Genomic DNA, 21,834 nt, shown 5'->3' with positions numbered 1-21,834 from the left:
ATGTGCCCACAACCAAGGTACATGCCCTTGACCGGAATCGAACCTGGGACCCTTCAGTCTGCAGGCCAATGCTCTATCCACTAAGTCAAACCGGTTAGGGCTTGCAAGTATTTTTAAAGAGAGGCCCAGAGAGATGCCATGGAAAGGCCAAGGTTACTGGAATTAGCAGCAAAGACAGACTGGAACCCACAAGCTCTTCCTGCCACACTGTGCGGCTGCTTGTTTATTACTCAAATAAGAATCCTAATTTCTGGACTTGGCACTTTTCACAATATTAAGTAGATTGCAAAAGAGCAATGAACGTTAGAAGAGAAATGTAAAAGAGGAAAAGGATCAAAAATAAGAGTCCAAACTAATCAAAGACAGTTTTTGGCAAATAGAACTTTATTTTTCAGGTTTTCCCCTTAGTTAATGGCCTCCAATGTGACTGTTTCTTCTGATGCTTTATTCTGATATTTCCATAGGCGTCTGTAAACTGAGACTTCGTTCAAAGTCAGACAAGTTTTCTACGGGTTAGTAATTTTTGTTCAAGGCACATATTTCAAGATGTAGACCCACATCCCTCTCTGGCCTCCTGAAGGTAGAAGAGTTTGAAGAAAGAGGCACAGAAGACCGGTCCTCTCCCCATGCTGCAGGCCCGTGTGCAAGACAGGACCCCTGGCTCTATGCTAGAAGCGAGCACCTGAGGATCCTTTGAGTCTATATTTGGAAATACCACTCCAACACCGAAGGCTGAAATATGCTGCATAGTCTACAGATGTGCCAGGCAGCTGTAGCAGCAGTGCCCTCTGCATTTGTACTACCGCCTTGGAGCTTGAGAGCCAAGATTCAGTCAGCAGCACTAGCCAACCATGTGTTTCTTCTGCATTTCTGGGTGAAGTGTTCCACTGTACTTTCCTCTGGACAAATGGGGCAGAGGGCACTGAGATTTTAAATGCCAGTGGAGTTTATCTGAAACAGGAGTAAGGGATTTCTCAGCCAGAGTCACTGTCCAATCTGGATGCAGCAACTGTACACTTAAGTTCTGCAGTGAATCCAGAAGACAGTGCTTCCTGCTGCTCAGAACAACCACAGAAGAGACTGGACTCGAGCCAGACTGTGTGTCAGCTAGGAAAGCTACGACCATCCCCAGCAGGGGCAGATGTTGCAACTAAGTCTTCAGAAATAGGAGCTTGGCCAAGACTTGGGCGTGCAGAGATGGAAACAAGTCCTCAGGCATTAAAAAATCAGTCAGGTGGCCCAGGAACAAGACTATGTACGGAGAAGCTTAGAAGGAGGAGCCCAGAGCTTGGAAGTTGGCTGAGAGCCAGCCTGTAAGTAAAAAATATGAGGCCCATGGTCAAGGTCAACCCAGCCCACAGGTGATCACTTCTGACTTAAAGGGGCCAAGCTCATCAAGACAGTCACTGGTATGTCTTCTACAGCCAAAATCCTCTGAAATTGTCTTAGGATCTTCTCAAATAGATCCAGAACTCTACCAATGTCTGGAATAGAGATAAGGGCTCCAGAACTGAGTTATCTTCCTAAGCTGTGAAACTACACTTTACACTTGAGATCCTCAATAATTACTCTCTTGAATAACTTCTTTATTTTGTTTTAAACTCCCACAAGGACATCACTACTCTACCTTTACCTAGTTTTTTTCAAGCCTCTCAGTGTCTTTTATAGACTTACCCAATTTTTTCAATCCCTTAGTAAAGGCCCTAACATAGTTCAGTGTCCTTTTGTAGTATTTATACATTTCTCCTATCTTTATATAACTTCTTTTTACTTCCTATGCTGCTCTAATTCTAGAATCTATTACGTGTTTTAGATTCTATTTTGCTTATCTACCTCCTGGAGTGTATCCAACTTATAAAAATCTATTAAAATATTTTTATGACATCAACAAATTTAGGCTACAGGATGCATTAGATGAGGATATTTTTCTCCAAGTTGCTTTCACATCACTTGCAAGGTAACTTGTCAAAACAAATACTTTACCACACCTTTTTTCTGTAAGACATTCTATATGCCATACATGGTGGTTCTATTTTCAATGCTCTAGAAATACAGAAGGTGGCTGAAGAGTCATTATCATGGAGTCCACGGTTCCTTCCCTCTGTGTGAGTGATCAACCACCCATCAGTAAGTCCTACAAAAGATCCTCTTTCTGGATGCTTCCATTGCCCAGGCACATCCTCACCATAAAGAGGTTTTCCACGTGCCTCCTGGACCCAGCTGATATGCACATGGAACCTGACCAGCATCCACTTTCAGGCACTCATCCCAGCATGCCAGGAGAACAGTGCTCTTTTTTTAACCCTTCTCATCTTCAAGTGTCGTCTTCTCTATGGTGTGTTTTGAATACATCTAAGAGGACTGTGGCCAGTTTGCATTTGTTGCTGGTGTGGTCCAATGAGGGTGCTATGGTTTCAGACACAGGAGCAGCAGGAATTAGGGAACTGGAGTGCTAGAAAGAGGTGCTGGTGCTCTCTCCATGATGCACCTTCTCTCATCATGAAGAATTGTTTGATGCAGCACAGGCGTCCATGCACGCGTAAGCGCTCAGCCGTCCTCGTCTCCATTAGACAGGCCGGTTTCCTCCGATGGCATCTGGAAGTCATGCTTCTTCTCCTTTGGAATAACCTGCAGTGGGGAAGGGCTTTATGTGCAGAAAGGAGGTTCCATTTTGCTAAGGAGAAAAAGGACGAAAGTATGGTTAGTACCTGTCTATTTTCTAGAGTTTCTCCTCCATGGCATGTAACTCTGATAATAGCCCCTCCACTTTTTCATTAAGTGGTGTCCCAGCTCTGAAGGTCCCACCTCAGGAGTAAGACTGGGAGTTCGACTTTGCCTCAGAGCACGGATTCACAATAATTCAAACATAATTTACATCCATTATGGAACTATGCCACTGGAGCTAAACGAAGCTATAGCATTCAGATTTTAGATAAACGTAAACTCTTACCTCTCAGCAAGGAGACATCTCTTTTTCCTTTGGTGAATCTCAAAGGGAAGGGCCACAAGGAGCTGAGTCCCAACTTCCTTCCAACTCCCAGGCCTTCACGCCTGCTCTTACTCCTGCCTCTCCTGACCACGCGAGGCAGTGAGCTCCTTGTTTTACAAACTCCACAGGTTCCAGTGAGCATCCAGTCCACCCAGACTTTAAGGCCTAGTTAGGAGGACTGGAACTTATCCTCCAACCTGTGGAGCAAAATTCAACAAGAAGAAGCCCACAGGAATACATTGATTTTCCCATCCCTGCTCCCTCTCAGTGACTGGCCGCCTGCCCTGAAGGCACAAACGCAGGCAGCCAGAACATCTGAGAGAAGGGCCTGGCTCTGCGCATGACTCCAAGCCACCCAGCACCATGGGCCGTCAGGAGGTAGGGTTCTACATTATTTTCAGATAGGATTTAGAGGAGGCACAATACAGCTTCCAATATTTGAACAAGAAACCTTAAACAGCTTATTTTATGCTTAAATCAAACAATTTCTCGATCCAAAAGATGTCCATCTTTCAACCACTTTCCGTCATTTTCTGGGCCTCCAGCCTCTGGGGACTCCTCAGAAATGAAAAGGTTATATGGCAGCACTGATGCCTGTGGTTCTGACCTTCAGAAGCCGTTCATAGCTGGAGAAAGGGAAGAATGGGTGAAGTTGTAAGACAGGGGAAGCTGTCAGGGTTTGATGTGGATGCCCACAGGCCTAGACAATGAAATGCTCTGGGAGGTGTGCAAACAGCTCTCACTTCTGGGAGCCAAGTCTGGGCCAGAGGATATCATCGATGCTTTTGGTAAGGTGCATGAGGCCACCTGAGACTCAGCACGTGTTTCTGTGCTATAGATGCAAATCTGTCTCTACCCTGACCTGGGATAAAGCGTAAATTGGGAGCCAAAGGGAAGGAAGAAAGAAGAAAGAGCAGTGCTGAGAAGGGAGCATCACCCTGGGGGCAGAGGACGAGCTGGCAAAGTGGTCTCAGATCATATGTTATTAAGTACAATTTACAGTTTATTGGAATTCCAATTATTACGATCTATTTCCCTCCCAAAGGAATTTCTAGAGCCATCCAAAAGTACTAACAATAATATATGGTGTTTGTTGAGTCCTAGTAAATGGGTCTAATTCCTCACAATGATTGTAAATATGAGCATTTGCCACAAGTGCAATAATCACTCTGTAACATCTAAGGGTCAAATTTACTTGAAGTCCAGCTTTGTCCAGTATCTGCTACTTCGTTTGTTGTGGGGAGGTGCTTATGATTCTTTTGGTGGTAAAATACACACAACATAAAATTTAGCATTTTAACCCGTTTTAAGTGAACACTTCGGAGCCATTAAGTACATTCACATAGTTGTGCATCCTTGGGAAGATGAACTTTTTCATCTTCCCAAACCAAAACCTGCATTACTTTTCCCACAGTCTGTGAGCCACCCCAAAGAATGAAGACTCCACCTGTCTCCTGGGAAAGACTCTAAAATGTAATAATATATAGCATTCTAAGATTCACAAAATGTTCTTCCTCAGTGTTCACATAAACCTCAGATGCCTTTTGTAAAAGAGAGACCTATCCTGGCCGGTGTGGGTCAGTAGTTAGAGCATCAGCCCACGCACCGAAGGGTTGAGGGTTCGATCCCCAGTCAAGGACATGTACCTGGGTTGGGGTTCACTCTCTGACCCCAGTTGGGACACATGCAGGAGGCAACTAGTCAATGTGTCTCATATCAATCAATCACTATCTCTCCTTCTCTCTCCTCCCTCTCTTCCAACTCTCTCTGTAAAGCAATGAAAAAATATCATGTGAGGATTACCAAAAAAAAAAAAGGGAGAAGATCAAAGCTCAGAAATGAGACAGACTTGCTCAAACAGAACAATGACCATGGGTGTGACTGGGGGAGGCCTGCAGTGTGCACCCCTTTGCACCTCTCCATCTCAGCACTGAGAAGGAGGAAGAACGTCCTCCAAGGGCAGAGCTGCCTCTTGTCCACCCTCTGCTTTGTGGTATTCTCACTGCTTCGGAGAAAAACAGCCAGAACTCCCAGTGGCCCAGTCACTGCAAAAGCCGGGGGGGGGGGGGGGGGGGGGGGTAGTTCAGCACCATCTCCCCTCTCCTTCTTACTTGTATCAAAGCAAACCAATGCCCCAAGTTCGCCATAACACGTTCCCCATCCCCCTCTCCCTGCCCTCTTCCCAAGCACACCATCCTCTATTTCTGATGACCACTTTAGCCATATTTCTTCTGCATAAAAATGGTAACAAACTGATTTATCTTTCCTGAGCCTTGTAGGATGACGCTACCCACAATTTCCCACCATGCCCCACATACTTCATGGGCCAGCCACCTCCATCCAGATGACCAGGAGCTTCCAAGAGTCAATTTGCCCTTGGTAGTTCTTTGCAAAACTGCATCACAAATGACAAGTGCAAACTTCTTATCACAATTAGATAGTAAGGTTGCAGTACTAAAAACACAGAGAGACACAGTCATCCACGCATTAGATCCCCTAAATTTCTGATATATATATATATCAGAAATTATACACTATATTCATTCATCCACAACAAGTGGATGGCTTAAAACAATAGAAATTTATTCTCTCACAGTTCAGGCCAGAAGTCCCAAATCAAGGCGTCAGACCTACGGCTATAGGAGAGAGCGCTTCCTCGCCTCATCCCAGCTTCTGGTGCCCCCTGGAAACCCTTGGCATTCCTAGGCTCCTCGCGACATCTCTAAGAGTCCTCTGCTCTTCTCATAAGGACACCACTCATTGGATTTAGAGCCCATTCCAATTCACTATGACCTCACCTCACCTCAACTAATTATATCTACAAAGACACTATTTCCAAATAAGGTCACAGTTTGAGGTTTCAGATAGACATGAACTTTCAGAGGATACTTAACCCATACACTCACCTTCCATCTCCAAGGTGTGTTATATCCAATGTCTTGTTTTCCTTGCTTGTTTATTTGTTTTGTTTTTGCCTCTAGCATCTGTTCCATTTCAATCCTGCTCTTGACCACTGCCTTGTTGGAAATCTTTCTGAAGCATCTGCCTTCATCCTCCCCCATCCCTTTAAACATCTCCAGACTACACTATAAAGTGGGTGTATGAACACCAGGCCAAGAAAGACATAATACTAAGTTGTCCAGAGAGGGCTCATTATTTCAAGTGCCCATCACTGCCCATTCACCCAAGAAGCAGTGTGTGCATCTCACATTCTGCCTTGCACTGGAGGCTACAGGAATTCCCATCTCCAGGGGCTTGGCAGACATTAGATAAATGGACTACTGCATAGCAAGATAAGAAGAGAAGGCAGAGCCAGTTACTGAAAGAGGGACTGGATTTGAGCAGGTGGCAGAGCAGAACATAGGAACAACCTGGGAAGAGGCATGGAGGTTCAGATAAGCCTGGAATCCTCAGGGGACTGTGAGCAGACTTCATCTGACCAGACTGCGGGCTCTGCTGCAGAGGGTATGATCAGTGACGGTTGTAAAAGCAACTGTTTGTGGATGTGAACCTGATTGTGCAGGGCCTTGAGTCCAGGCCAAAAGGATCCATTAAGGGTTTCTAAGCAATTGTGAAGTTTGACTAAGTGGTGTTCAGGGAAGCCAGATCTAGTTGGGTGTGCGTGATGGACTGGAGGGGAGTAGGGAACTGGCAAGGAAGCCCTGGCTAGCAGCCCAGTTAAAAAGACAGACTCCATGGCCAGAGCTTTATTCCTCCACTATCAGTGAATCCCCATCCATTGCCATAACCTTCCTCCAGACACTGCAATCAATACAGCCATCCCGACACAGTGGGGCCTCCAGCCCTCCCTTCCCATTAGCGTGATGAGTTGCAGAGGGCATGTCAGGGAGAGCTTTCAGTGAATTCCAGGAATGGAGATCCCCTTCAGACAAAAAATCCCCAAAGAGGAGCTCGGAAGTGCTTTGCAAATCAACACATGAATGCTTCTTATGGGCAAGGGCTTGTCCAAAGAGGGCAGAACCACCATCTTAGCTCAGATGCAGCTTCATCCCACTGCCATGGTCCCCTAGGAGTGGCACTGGCATCCAGGAGGCAGCAAAGAGGCCCCAGCTCAGGCACTGCTTTGCACTGGAGGCCACCAGACAGGTGATTAGCATCTCCCCATTACTGGAACTTCTTGGGAAGGGCAGGTGCTCTCTCCCATAAGGCTCTGTCAGGGTCCTGGGTCCTTCCAGTCATCAGACACAAACTCAGGGTGAAACAGCACTTTCTCCATCTTCCTCATTCACCCCAAAACTCCTTTGCTTGGGAACTTAAGGAGCAGAGGGAGGGGTGGGAAAATACACTGGGGACAGGAGCAGGTTGAGAGTGTGGTGGGAAAAATAATTTCTGAAATCCACAAGGCACATCTTTGAGCCTCTTTTCTTGCATTAGGCCTTCCTAGACAAACATGAGCAGAAGAAGGGGAGCTCCAAGGAGCAGGAGCACGGCTGGCTCCTTTGCTTTCTCTTCTCCTTAAGAAAAGATTTGTACACCATCACAGAAGCTCTGATAGCTCCACAACCATAGCCGCCCTTGCCTAGCTGTGGACCAGCCCAGAGCAACAGGGCTCAGGAAAGAGCCTGAGGCAGGCGCACCCTCAGGGTTAAGGGGTCTGCATGGAATTTACTGAATGCAGCCAAGACAAAGGGGAGAAAAGGCACACTCTTCACTTCCTCCTCTATTGGACTGAAAGTCCAAGCTTCGCTAGAAATAGATGGTACACAGGACAGCAGTCCACAAGGAAAATGACCCTCCTTCAGATGTTTTCCTATTTTTATTATTTTTATTGATTTGAGAGAGAGAGGGGGGAAAAAACATCAATTTCTGTTGTCCCACTTACTAGTATTTATGCATCCATTGGTTGACTCTTGTATGTGCCCTGATCTGGGATCAAACCTGCAACCTTGCCATATCAGGGTGATGCTCTCTCTCCTCAACTGAGCTACCCGGCCAGGGCCTATTTTCCCATTTTTAGCAGTCAATCTAATTTGAAAGACGTAACAACTTCCACCTCCTTTATTTCTGAAGGGAGATGTGAACGGCCGATCTGTTTGAACTAAAATTAAACTCCCTCTGTGTTTAACTTCTTGGTGGGATTCGTATATTGAATCTGACTCACACTTTTGATGTGGAAAGGTTTTATTAACATAACTACTTCTCCCAGCCCACCCCCATTGGGATTCATGGCACTTGCCCAAGGTACATTTGGGCTATTTCAATGTTACCTTAAATGCTGGCATGGATTAATGTTGCATGACAAGCACATTCACGGATTCTAAGAGAAGTTCCTGGCTGTCTTTGGGTAACAATTATGAAGCAAAATTGGCAGTGAGAAGAAGGCTTGTTTAGACAAGCAAAGACCCCCCGGCTTGGGGAATCTGGACACCCAGGATCTTATCACACCACTATCTGTGTGATCCAGTCACTTGCTTCTTCAGGGTCTTGGAACTCTCATCTGTAAAATGAGATTGATAGTCTCACACAGTTCTCAATTCTCTTTCAGCTCTGACTTCCTGTGATTGTAAAAGACATTTAAAAATATCTCCAGGGAGAGAAATTTCACAATATTATTTAGCCATGAGAAGACTGGACTAATGATATCTAATATCTCTGAGTTCTGAAAGTCTGTTATTCTATTATATATACAATGGTTTTATAATGTGCAAAGATTAATTTTAAATTTTTTAAACAAACAAAACAGAGGAGTCTTTTTTAAATGCCAATTTTAAAAGAACAGATGTTTTAAAAAAGCTAAAAAAAAATATCTCTAGCCATCCTGTGTACACACAGAAAAAAAAGGTGGATGAGATCAAAGCTATACAACATCTGGGGAAGCACAGACTTGTGGTAACCAGGACTCTTTGCTGATTGAAATAAGACATGACAATTATGGGGACATTATACCATAATCCTACCTCTACATAACTGTTATACACCATTTGCCATTACGCAGGGGGAACCCTAGGATCCCAATATGTGGATGGCATTGAGTGAAAAAGATTAATTATCTCTTGAAAAGGAAACCACTCTGTCCCCAGTTCAATGACAGACCCTGGGGCAGCAGAACAGCATCTCCCGATACTTAAGAACTTGGGAAGGGCAATCAGAGTTTCAGCAGCTGCCCAGATTGGATGTTACTATGCAAAACCTTCCATCACATAGATTAGCTCAAGTCACAATGGAGGTACGAAGGAGGGTACAATAAATGGACGGGCAGGTGAGATTTATCACCAAATGCCCAGCTAGGTCTAACCGTGACAGGGAACAGGGAGGGGCCAGAGCTGAGGTCCCCTGATCAAGCATCAATAAGATTTTTGTCAGGCCTCAAGTTTAAGTTGAGACAATCATTGTACACAATCAGAAGTAAACTAAGCCCCTTAAGGGCTAGGAATAGATTTTGAATGCTGATATACAGCAGGTGTTCAATTGTATTTGGTGACCAAATGGAAACATAAAGAAGCTATTGCTTCGTTGTGTGTTGAACAATGTCTTCCATCCATAGCAGCTCGGACTTCTAGGTCAGCCCTAAGAGAGGGGTACAGGGGTGTGGGGTGACTCTCCAAACTTAATGATGCTGGAACCAGGTCCCTGTACCCTGGAAGGGGGGATTCCATTTCATTGACCACCTGGGTATCACTGATGGAAAGGAGCTGCTCAGAATGGGCAGGGGATCTACCAGAGACCCTATGGCCTCCATAGTTGATGTTGGGTGGGGCACTTAGAAAAGGGGTGCTCATCCATCTGAGGAACCACCCCTTAGCAGCACCTTAGCTGCCTCAGGATCTAGAAAGCCTGAAAGGTTTCAGGCTGCTGGAAGTAGATAGACACAAACAAAGGGGCCTTCACAGAGTAATTAAAATAAGCAAGCAATTAAAGGCTCCGGGTGTTTAATTCCTGAGCACGCAGATCAGGCAGATGTAATGGACTCAAAGCATAGGCACTAGTTGATCCTGTTTTCAGAGAAAGCAATCCCTTATTATGAGGAGAATTGCTATCAGATAAAGTAACAACCATTTTAAGTTGACTCTTGTGAGAAATTGTATTTAATTTGAAGCTAGGTATTGCATTCCTTTAAATCTCATTTCTTATGGTATACTAGAGGCCTGATGCAAGAGTAGGCCTTCCTTCCGCCAGCTGCCAGCACTGGCTTCCCTCCGGCACCAGGGACCCGGGCTTCCCTCACAGCCCCGACTTCATCGGGAAGGTCGTCTCTAGAAGGACATCCAGTCTAATTAGCATATTATGCTTTTATTGTTATAGATAATTTTTTATGTTATCTTCTACCAGAGAGGACAGTTAACCAATGCATACTATGATTCTACTAATGCTATTTTATTTGGAGAAGCATATCTAAATACCATCTTTGAGCCAATGGGTTTTCTATCTGGAAACTTTTCTGGACCATTGATCTTGCCCTAGCTTCCCTTACTCATCCATACCTATGCCAAGAGTCTAGCTAGCCACTTATTCAATACAATCAAACTCAAAGTAGCACTAATTACTTGGTGGCACCTCCAAATTTCAATGCTTAGAAACAGACCCACACATATATGGTCACTTGATTTATGACAAAGGTGAAAGCACTGTGCTGTGCAGAAAGGATGGTCTTTTCAACAAATGATTCTACATCAATTAGATGACAAAACAGAAAGGATGAAGAAGAATATTTCCTTTGCCATACACCAAAAGCACTTCCAACTGGATTCCTTACCTACATGTGAAAAGTAAAACAAGAAAGCTTTCTGTAAAACTAATTAGAGTAGACAATTTTTTCTACTGGAAACAAAAAGTACTAATTGTAAAAGAAAAAAACTTGATAGTTTGGACTACATTAAAATTAATAACATCAAAATGCATCAGAAAGAGCATGAAGAGTGAAGCCATAGACTGAAGGATATTCACAATACATTGACTCAACAGAGGGCCTATATCCAGAATATATAAAGAACTCCTACAATTCAAAAAGGTAAAGGCAGATGATTCAATAGCAAAACAACTAAAGATTCACTTTACAAAACAGGATATCCAGATGGTCAATAAACATAAAAAAGTTTTCTTGACTCCATAATCAGGAAAATGTAAACACAAAAACAAACAAACAAAAAACAAAAAAAACAACCCAAAATGTGGCACTATCACATACCTACCACAGAAGCTAACATGGAAAAGACAAATAATACCAAGTATTGCCAAAGACGTGGAGCAACTGGAAATCTCCTACCTGCTGGTGGAAACGTAAATTGTTACAACCACTTTGGAAAACCATTTGGCAGCATTTATTAAAGTTAAACATGCTCATGCTCCATAGCTTAGTAAATTACTCTCTTAGGTATATACACCAAAGACTGGATACATACACCCATCAACAGACTTATACAAAAGAGTTCATTGTAGCTTTATCGCAATAGCTCCAAACTGGAAACAACTCACATTCCTTATACAGTAAAATGGATCAACAAATTGTGATAGAAACAGTTGACTCTTGAACAACATGGGTTTGAACTGCACAAGTCCACTTATATGTGAATTTTTTTAAGTAAACACATGGAAAAGATTTTCTTAAGAACATTTTCTTTTCTCTCCCTTACTTTATTGTAAGAATATAGTGTATAATAAATAGAATATACAAAATATGCGTTATTTGTTTATGTTATCAGTAAGGCTGCCAATCAACAGTGGGCTATTAGAAGTTAAGCTTTTGGGGAATCAAAAGTTACATGCAAATTTTCAACTGCAGGAAAGGTCAGCACCCCTAATGTCATTGTTATTCAAGGGTCAACTGTATATACAATAGAATATTACATAACAATGGAAGTGACATATAATTGCTAACACAACATGGAATAATCTATCACATACAATGTTGAACAAGAGTACAGATACAAACTCTATGACTTTAAGATTCCATTTATATAAAGTTTCAAAACAAACAATCTAACATTATGGTGCTAGAAATCACCCCAGAGACTGCCTTAAGCGGAGAGACTACTTAATGGAAGGGGACACTGGGGGACAAGTGGTCTGGGATGTTGGTAATGTTGTTTCTTGATCTGTATACTGGTTCACTAGGTAAAAATTCATTGAGCTGTATACTTAAGATTTGTATGCTTTTCTGTATGTATGTGAATTTTCAGTAGAAAGTTTGTAATAAGAAAATAGAAACACAAAATAAATTTAAGGCATAAAGTCTATGTGAGGAAAAATAAATCCATGAAAACTGCCTTGCAAATCCAAACCTATTAAATGACAGCAACATTTATAGTTTCTACTTGTTCAGATTAGGGAACTTGCTGTTTTCATTTAGATATATGCCCCACTTTCAAAAAGAATGGGAAGCCACCGTCTTATTTATTGAACAAATACACACTAGAGGCTTTTTAGTGTTCATTGGAACCTTTCAGGACATTAAAATTGTTAAATTTTATTTGGTTTACTTTTATTTTCTTTCCCATGTTAATATATGGGCTTTTAAAAACTACAATTTTTCTTGGCTAACACCCTCTAATGAAGATTAACAACCCTAATATTTACATAACCAGCAAGCAAATATGCTGAGCAGAACACGGTCTGCCCAATCAGAATCACTGAAAGGCTCTCAGCCAGTGGCTATCGCTCAGGTCTAATAGCCTCATACTCATTGGAAGGGAAGACTGGGAGCAATTACCTCAACAATTCAAGCCAAGAAACACAGCTATGCTAGTCAAGAAAAGAGGGGCCACAGAGACAACCCTGCTCTAGTGAAACAGCCTGGCTGCCAGAAGGAGCTCATGTTTTCCTACCCTGATGTGTGTGCTGGCTTCTGGCCCTTCCAGAGGAAAGCTTTTCCAGGGCATGGGATCATTCTCTTTCAGGCACCAGACTTACATTTGTACAATGCCTATGGTTTGCAATGTTTCCTAGATTCTAATATCATCTGAGTCTCATGCTCACCCTAAGAAGAAGAAGAAGAAGAAGAAGAAGAAGAAGAAGAAGAAGAAGAAGAAGAAGAAGAGGAGGAGGAGGAGGAGGAGGAGGAGGAGGAGGAGGAGGAGGAGGAGGAGGAGGAGGAGGAGGAGGAGGAGGAGGAGGAGGAGGAGGAGGAGGAGGAGGAGGAGGGAGGAGGGAGGGAGGGAGGGAGGGAGGAGGAGGAGGAGGAGAGGTTATTACTATCTCCTTTTAGCTAGTGAGAAAACCTGAGGCTCAGCCAGCTAAGGGACTCAGTAAAGCCACAGGACTGGTAAACTGCACAGCAAGGACGAAGCACCCTCAGGCACAGTGCTGTCTCCTGCACGGCGAAGTCTCCCAGCTTCTCTCCAAGCCTGCTTATGCGAATGAAAACAAAACCCTAGACCTGAAAAAACTTAGGCTAGGATTATCAGACAGTGGACAGCAGGCAAGCTGGAAACTGTACCCTTAGCCTGAGGACAGTGTTCACACCTTCAGGATCATGCATGCTAGCACTCAGAGGAGAGTGGGGGCAGTGAGCCAGCTGTGGAGTATAGAGTGGTCAAATGGCTCAGTCTGACTACTACAGAAAGGTCAGCACTGGTGGAAACATGCTATCTGGGCAGGCTTTCCTGCAGACAGGGAACTGACACCTATGGGTTTGAAAATAAGATACAGTTCTGAAATATACTGATGAATACAGTATGTTTGGATTCTGCTAGAGTTGGCATATCACCAATACTACACAGTATAAAGAACACTGACCCTAAGTACCCATCAGCAGATGAGTGGATTAAAAAACTGTGGTACATCTACACAATGGAATACTACGCTGCGGTAAAAAAGAAGGAATTCTTACCATTTGCAACAGCATGGATGCAACTGGAGAGCATTATGCTAAGTGAAATAAGCCAGTCAGAGAAAGATAAATATCACATGATCTCACTCATTTGTGGAATATAATGAACAACATAAACGAATGAACAAAAACAGAGACAGAGACAGAGAAGCATCGATCAGACCGTCAAACCTCAGAGGGAAGGTAGGGGAGGGTGGGAGTAAAGGGGAGAGATCAACCAAAGGACTTGTATGCATGCATATAAGCCTAACCAATGGACACAGATACCAGGGGGGTGAGGGCACGAGTGGGGAGTTGGGGGTGGGATGGACAATGGGGGATGAGACACATATCTAATATCTTAATCAATAAAGAAAAAAAAATTTTAAAAGAATACTGGCTTTGGAGTCCAACATATCAGTCTTTGAATCCCAACTCTATTTTTACTGGATGTCTGTCCCAGAACAAGTTACTTATCTGCTCTGAGTTTCAGTTTCCTTGGCCATAAAATAGAGATGATAATACCGACCCCTCAGAATCATTGTGAAAATTAATAAAATAATATATGTAAAAGTTCCCGGCATATAGTAGGCAATAAATGTTAGTTCTTTTCCCTACTCCCTACCGAAAAGAAAAAAAAATTTAAAAAAGTTTTCTTTTTGTGAGTTTTTAAAAACAAATGACATGTACAGTTTGTGCTTTCCTTGGCAGCTAAAGTGAAATTAAAACATAAATCATCTAAATTAAAACCTTACAGGATAATCATATATGAATATATAATAATCTTCTCAGATGGCCTAATTTAAGAACCTTGACTTTTTCTTTTTCACCTGGAAGTTATCTGATTAATTCAGTGTCTACTTCATTTCCTGGAATAGAAATTGCAATAATCTTCCTCTTAAGCTCAATAAGTGATTAACATGACAAAAACAGGTCAGCTGTAGTCAGAATCCAGCTCCCACAATTATCTCTAGGACTGATGTTGCCAAATGCTGCCTGACAGGATGAGTGTCTGATTACCAGGTTAACTCCAGATGTTGTCTGGGGTAAATTACACAGGTTACAGAGAGAAGCTGTGATAAAGCGTTTTATATATGGTTTCCTATGACTTTTCCTTTTAAAAAACAAATACAATCTTTACAAAATCTACAGACATTCTTCCATGAACATGTATTGCTGTCATCTCAAACTCCATGAATACTAGTACACTCTACCCTTAAACACTGGGCCCCCTTCCCAATTGCCTTATTTCTGTCCTTGCCTGCATGTTCTTAGAATCTAAGAAATAAATTGGAAAGACTTTCATTAAGCCATTTGGCCCAATATCAATAAAATGCAGGAATAATTTCCACTGCATCCCTGATGGCCTGCTACTGACTAAATACTTCCAGAACAGGGACTGACTACTTCCCTGCAGCATTGTTCCCATTCTCGGTCAAGTTCTCCTATAAATCCAGCTGGGTGTTTCTCCATATGTATTTTCCCCATTACCTAATCCTAGCTCTGCCCTCAAGAGCAACAGGGAGCATAAATCGCACCCTGCCTCCACATGGAGGCCCAGCAATATGGAAGGCAGCCAGTATGCTTATACATAGGTTTTTTGCTCTAAATCAAACATTCAATTTAAAAAACCCACATTTGTTGAGGTGCCTCACACTGCTCTAAGCACTAAGACAGGAGAGCTAAACAATACAAAACATCTACACACAAGAAGTTCTCACTAGTCCCTGGGTATGGTTTGGCTTCCAGACCACCCATCCTCTACCTCCTCCAGATATACTACGACTTGATGCATCTCTTAAAGCACGATACCCAGAATATGGAAGAACAAAATGGATGTTACATTATGCTTCTTGGTATTTACCCAAAGGAGTTGAAAACTTATGGCCACACAAAAACCTGCACACAGGTATTTATAGTAAGTTTATTCATAACTGCCAAATCTTGGAAGCAACCAAGATATCTTTCAGTAGATGAGTGGATAAATAAACTGCGGCACATTCAGACAATGGAATATTATTCAGTGCTAAAAAGAAATGAACTGTCAAGCCATGAAAAAAACCTTAAATGGATATTACTAAGTGAAAGAAGCCAATCTGTAAAGGCTACATACTACATGATTCCAATTATCTGACATTCTGGAAAAAGTAAAACTATGAAACAGTAAACAGATCAGTGGTTGCCAAGAGTTAGCAAGGAGGGAAGGATGAACAGGCGAAGCACAGAGGATTTTTAGGGCAGTGAAACTACTATGCATAATGCAGTAATGGTGAATACTTACCATTATACTTTTGTCAAAACACATAAAATGTACAACGCCAAGAGTGAACCCTAATGTAAACTATGAACTTGAGGGACTATAATGTGTCGACGTAGGTTCATCAATTGTCACGGATGTACCACTCTGGTGGGGGATGCTGATAATGAGAGAGGCTGAGCATGTATAAATGGGAAACCTCTGTACCTTCCTCTCAATGTTTCTATAAATCTAAAACTGCTCTAACTCTAGCCCTGGCTGGTGTTTCTCAGTGGTTAGAGCATTGGCCCACACACTGGAGGGTCATGGGTTCAATTCCTGGGCAAGGGTGCGTACCTGGGTTGCAGGTCTGATCCCAGCCCTGGTAGAGGCAAGTGTGGAAGGCAACCAGTCTATGTGTCTCTCTCACATCAATGCTTCTCTCTCTCTTTCTCTCTCCCCTTCTACCCTCTTTTAGAATCAATTGAAAAAATATCCTCAGGTGAGAATAGTTACTTAACTACTTAATTAATTAATACCTGTTTTTTTAAAAAAAAGTCTTCTTAAAATTTAATAGGAAAAAATTAGATGGGTTAGTCTGTGGGTTATACCAATGTTGATTTCCTGGTTTTGATACTGTACTGTAGTTGTACAAAATATTAACAGTGGACATGCTGGATGAAGGGTGCACAGAACCTCCCTGCATGTTTCTTAGCAACTTCCTTATTTCAAAATTGAAAGTTTAAAAATAAATGGTTGGATGAGATAGCACTGGCAAAAGATACTGACAGGATCGTGTAGAGGCTCATCTACTGAAATACCTCTGGAAATAAGCATCCAGGAGAAGAGAGGGCAGAACAGCCAGATAAAGGTCCATATCCTACCCCTCCCTAGGAGTTAGGCCACGTTTCTGAAAGCTAAATCTGTAGGACCTTCTCCTCACTCCTATTCTGCAATGTCTGGAATGTGAAGGAAATGGAGTATGTATATTAAGTTATTTCCAGGGGGTAATGTTACCCTCGCCTCTGTGGCCATGCTTCTTGTCACCTGGAGTGACCACTGGGGTGGAGGTGAGGGGTTGAGAACCATCAGGCTCTAGAGTCCAGTACACCTGGCTTTAACATACAGACCTGCCACTCGGCAGCTGTGGTCGCCTAGGCATTATTTGCCCTCTTCAGGCGTCCACAAAACAGAGATGGTAACAAGCATTGTTATCACATAGCGTTGTGAGAGGTCAATGAAATAATTAATACCAGTCATATAAAAAGCATGCATAAAGTTCCAACACCCACCAAAAAAAAAATTCATAAATATGCGTGGTCTTAGAGCCTCCATGAGTAAGATCTAGGTCTTTAGGACACACTCTTACTCTTACAATATCAGCTAGAACATCTGCCCTTTCCCCACCTGTTGGCACTTCTCCAGCATTCCATGACATCTCAGATTTCCAGCTACTCCAGTCCAGGGCTTCTCACACCATCTGTGGCAAAGGACCCATTTGTTTTTGTATTTCATGTTTTTTATTTTCAATCTGCCATAGACTAGTACTTTTGTAAAATGTAATAAAAATTAATTTCTAGAGAATGCAATTTTGAAAACAAAATATAAGGCCTATTTTTTAATTTTTAGATTCAAACAACAAAATTACTCTGGCAAATTGCTATAAAAGTTTCTAAATGCTTCCTTTCCATTTCCGTACTTGTCATTACTGACTGATAACAAACATTTGCCTGAACTGTGCCATGGACCATTCTTTAGGTAGTGCCCCTCCCTACCTTCTCTCTCCAAACTCCTAATAACTGTATAGTCATATCACACGACTGAGTACTTAAAACCTCTATTTCTTTATATGAACCTTGATTCCCCAGCCAGATTTCCTGTTCTCTAAGTGTCAGGGTCCTGCCCCCTGTACCCAGCATCGGACAGCTGTCTCATAGGGGCTCAACTCCTAGCTGGTAACCCAAATAGTAAATAGGCAAATTATTTACTTTTACCTTTTCACAATTTAGACAATTTGTTAGTGCATTTGTGAAAACCTGCCTGATGAACACATTGTGTCCCCTTAACATCACATCCTATTTGCCTGTCTTCCACCAACTTCTGTGTCTTTTTCACAGTCCGTTTCATCTCCATTTAACTGAAATGCACCAGATAGAGTCACTGTTTCTCTTCCACTGAGGGACAAGATTGGACAAATCACAGAAAAATCCCATTTATTAGAAAAGCTGGCTTTGCATCAGCAGATAAACAGTCAAGGAAATGAAGTACATATATTAAGTTACTTTCAGGGGATAATGTTATCCTCACCTCTTTCTCTCTCTAATGCTAGGCCCCATAATAGCTGCTCAATAAACATTTATATGAACTGGCTATATATAGAGTGTCGGCTATATTTCCGTGACCTCAAGTCACATCTTCAGTCATGTCACTCAGAAGGCAAGAGCAGCCATAACCAAAAAGGGGCAATGAGTGGTGGTGTTATAGGAAGGAGCCATGGGGGTCATTTGACCAGTGGTTTTCTATCCTGGCTACTAGACCTAGATACTTTTTAATATAATTTTTCAAGGATGTAACCTGAGCATCAGTATTTCTTAGGTTCCACCGGTAATTTCAATGTGTAGCTAGGATGAAAAACCACTGATTTGGAATATCCTCCCATCCACACTGGTATTAGCAGATGTTTCTGAAATTTTTGTTGAGTGGATAAATGGCTCAATCAATGGTTCCATTCACTGATCAATTAATCAATACATGAGAATGAGTCTGTGGCAGTTGTGGAGATGGTCTTGCCTCCCATCTCCTCAAATGCTCTCTAGCATCTTCTCCCAAGATCCAGCCTCAAGCTCCAGCCAGAAAGCATCCCTCGTCCAGCCTCCTACTGGAAGGAAGAGGCTTGTTTCTCCGCTGGAGCACTGGCCTAGGAAAGCACTAGCTTCGCTCCCTCATCCTCACCATGTTTAAGCAGGAAACTCCTGGGCCTTCTCAAATGCACACCCAGAAGGTTTCACGAATACCACAGGCCTCAATTCATACAGGATGGGAACATGTGATCTCATCTACTTTGTGTTTGTTATTTAATGGTTGTTCTTTGATTGTTTTGCTGGCAGTCCATGGGTCCAGGATGCTATCTCAGACTCCAGACTTCCAGAGGACAGAGGCCCAAGAACACTTAGTACAAAGTGACTGGTTTGTAAAACATTTAATGTATGTTGCTCTTGTGTGGCTGAAGAAGGGCAAGGTGGCCGGTAGGATGGCAGTGTGTGAGGACAGGAGGAAGAGGAGGAAGGAGAGGGGGGTAGGATGAGAGAGGGGGAGGAAAAGAAGGAGGAGAAGGAGGAAGAGGAGGGGGAAGGGGAGGAGGAGCAGGAGGAGGGGGAAGAGCAGGAGGAGGAGGAAGGAGAGGGGATAGAAGCAGAAGGAGAAGGGGGAGGAGCAAAGTGATGTGCAAGCCTGGAAGCGTGAATGAGATGCTGGCTGCCCACCGTGGGTAGGAGCAGGTGGCACACAGGATTAGGCAGTGTCCACTGCATACCAAAGGGCAGGGAACAGCTTAGCTGAGCTCCAAGTTCCCTTCTAAGAATGTGTGCCTGGAGCTGCCCCAGCTTCTGACCTCTGGCTGCTCCCTTAGCTGCTGCTTCCGCTGCTAATTTTAGCTGAACAGAGGCCCCTCCCCAGCCTCCTCTTCAAAACGTATTTCCATAACCCGGGAGGAGCTGCTGCACTTCATTCTCCCTCTGGACACTGGACCTCCCACTCCTCCTTCAGGTTTGCACTGACTCAGTGAGGATGCTTGGAAGGAGATGAACACAGGGCATCTGGGAAGTAAGTTGTGAAATCCAATACTTATTACTTAAGCCAGGAAAATAAATACACTGGGTCCAGGAAGAGCAACACTCCCTCTGTCCCCAAAAAGCAGATACTCCCTGGGTCTCCCTTTCCCTGCCCACCTGCATGTCAATAGCATCGCATCACTAGCATCAAGGAGAATTTTCTGGTATGTTTCTGTCTCCCCCACCAAAAGAAGAAAAGGAAATGGGCACTATTCGAGCACCCCTGATTCCTGGCACTCTGCTAGAGTCTATTTGTGAATTTTCTCACACAAACCTTACAATCCAAGAGCTTAGTTAAGCCGCCCCCGCCCCCCTCAGGGTCACACAGCTTAGAATTAGCAGAGCTAGGATTCAAACCTAGTACTTTGTGACTTCAAAGCTCACAGAGGATCATTTCTTCTAAAAGCAAGCCTCATGCTCCTGTCACACAAAAAAGAGTAATCTAGCCCTGTCCTTTATACTATGAGCTTCCCAGGGCAGGAATCATGAAGCCCCACTAGATTAGTACCTCCCACTGGGCTCAGTAAACCATGAGGGTTGACTGAACCACCAGCTTTCAGAAAAGAGAGGAAAACATATTTGTCATCCAGATGCCAGTGAAATATGAAGAAAAATGTGCCCTCCCTTGCTCTATCAGCATCTTAAGTGGTTGGAGAAAGGGAAGAGGGAGGGGTCCAGCAAGAGAGGTGAATTATAAACCATCTCAGAGTCCATAATATTTCCTAGTCCCAGAAGCACCTCTCAACTATAGGGAATCTGAGAAAATGACTCATTCATTCATCAACCAGGAGATATTTATTGAGCACCTACTATGTGCCAAGAACTGTACTAGGTACAGGGGATAGAAATGTAAACAAAGCAGTCAGTTTCTGCCCCCTAAAGCTAGCAGCTGTATGGGGAACAATGCTGGGGTTCAGAGGCATTGGTGGGGTAATGGTATCTTCTGACACACTACCTTCAATTTAGTGCTGAGGGACTTTTGTGGGAAGAGGATGAGAAGGAGGAGTAAAGGAAACCAAACTCGTTGCTATGCAACCATGATGATTTATTCTTAGCCAGAGCCAGCAGAGCAGCAGCACTAAGCAGGGAGAGGGTGGGGGGAGGAGATGGGAGTATGGGGAAGCAAAGTGGTGCACACAGAGCACCATGGCTACATGCATAGACTACACACATAGGCCTCTCCCGGGAACTGCTCACAGACGGACACTACACAGAATCATGCTCACCAGAGGCAGTCAGAGTGTGGGACAGCCAGCCCAAGAACCACAGAGAGAACATACTGCCTGGATGCAAAAACCCTTGTTCTAGGGCCTGACATTAACCTTCAGTTATTACAATTCAGGTGTGTACCGAATGCCAAAAAAAAAGACAAATAACAGCATAAAGGCTGGCATGTTCCCACCTGGGGGAACATACAGTCTGCCCAGGCAGTGAGATACAATCATAGAAGCAGTCCGTCAACAGTATTTATTAAGCACATCCTCCACACTCAATCTGCACAGTGCAGGATGTTGTGGGGGCAGAGACAGCCTGTGGCTGAGGGAGGGCATGTGTTGTGTGCTGACAGATTACCTGCTGGGACTCAGGTCTGAGTGCTAGACCTGGCTGGCCCCCACCCCCACCTGCCATGGGCTCTGGGCAAGACTACAGCAAGTCACTGGAGGGCTCTGGGCCTCAGTCTCCTGATCTTTAAAATGAGAGACTTAAACTAAGCAATCCTTCCAGGTCTGACATGCCTGAGTCTTTGACATTAGAAATGCTACCGGATGTCAGTGGGAGCAGAGTTGAGTGAGTGTCACAAGGAATACTCAGGAGGGGCTGCATGGAAGAGGGAGGAATGAGGATGGAGTTGGGGAGGGAGGCTAAGCTAATGTTTATTGAAGGCCTTTTACCTAATGGTAAAGAATTTTCAGAATTGAAAAAGCCAATGCTCAGGGAGGTTGAGTAACTTGCTAGTAAGGAGCAGACCTAAGACTCAAACCCAGATCTACCGCGGGCTCCACACCTGTGTATT

At 43.4% G+C, this 21,834-nt stretch overlaps 1 protein-coding gene and 1 long non-coding RNA gene across 20 annotated transcripts in view; both read right to left on the bottom strand.

Annotated features, from left to right (window-relative positions):
- KALRN (kalirin RhoGEF kinase) overlaps positions 1 to 21,834 on the bottom strand; it is a 656,959-nt gene that overhangs the window by 524,903 nt on the left and 110,222 nt on the right. The window lies entirely within an intron of this gene.
- Positions 362 to 8,589, bottom strand: LOC118677701. Its single transcript, XR_004974476.1, has 2 exons — positions 2,951 to 8,589; positions 362 to 2,674 (listed from the first exon to the last, which is right to left on the bottom strand). It is a non-coding gene; the product is annotated as an uncharacterized LOC118677701 (long non-coding RNA).

Source organism: Myotis myotis, unplaced genomic scaffold, assembly GCF_014108235.1.
Source record: "Myotis myotis isolate mMyoMyo1 unplaced genomic scaffold, mMyoMyo1.p scaffold_m19_p_2, whole genome shotgun sequence".
Classification (NCBI taxonomy): Eukaryota; Metazoa; Chordata; class Mammalia; order Chiroptera; family Vespertilionidae; genus Myotis; species Myotis myotis.
The sequence above is the reverse complement of the archived record's forward strand: the minus strand, read 5'-3'. Positions and strand labels throughout refer to the sequence as shown.